We start from the raw sequence: 717 nt of genomic DNA, 5'->3' as shown, positions 1-717 counted from the left end.
GAGAGAAAGAGAGAGAGAGAGAGAGAGAGAGAGAGAGAGAGAGAGAGAGAGAGGAGAGAAAGGGGAATGAGCGAGTAAGAGAAACAACCAAGTGAATTTCATGGATTGAAATGTAAAAAAAGAAAAAAGAAAAGAGCCAGAAAAAATCGATCGCTCGCCGTACTTGATTGTAATTAGTTATCAAATTATTTAATAATCCCCTTATACATTAATATGATATAATTAAATAATGATGTAGGCACCTGCCAAGTTTAGCATGTTATATACACTGCCGAAACTTCTATTAATTTTATTATTGATCATGATTATTATTTATTGTTTTTTATTGAAATATTTTAATACTAAGGTTTTTGTAACAAGCATATTTTCTCTTTCATTCCTACCTTCCATTTGCGTGATTTATCATATAGTAAAAAAATAAAAAAAATGAATCTTGCAAATCGTGGTATAATGAAAAATATTGATATTGTTGTATTGTTATCATTTTATTTGCTCGATCTCTTCAGCGCCGAGAAGAAGAAATAAGAGAGAAAAATAACATAGAATGGTAGATAAATTTTTAAGCGTATATCATCAATTAAAGAAATTTATTACAAAATTGCCTGATTATGTTAATCATTATCTATGCAATAATATACTTTTGTTGTAAACGAAAGGAAGTGCTAGTACGTTTGTTAGGATAATACATTGATTTGCTGCGTGAGCGAACAATGGTTG

The sequence above is a fragment of the Apis dorsata genome, unplaced genomic scaffold, assembly GCF_000469605.1.
Source record: "Apis dorsata unplaced genomic scaffold, Apis dorsata 1.3 scaffold_165, whole genome shotgun sequence".
Classification (NCBI taxonomy): domain Eukaryota; kingdom Metazoa; phylum Arthropoda; class Insecta; order Hymenoptera; family Apidae; genus Apis; species Apis dorsata.
This window is presented reverse-complemented; position numbering follows the sequence as displayed.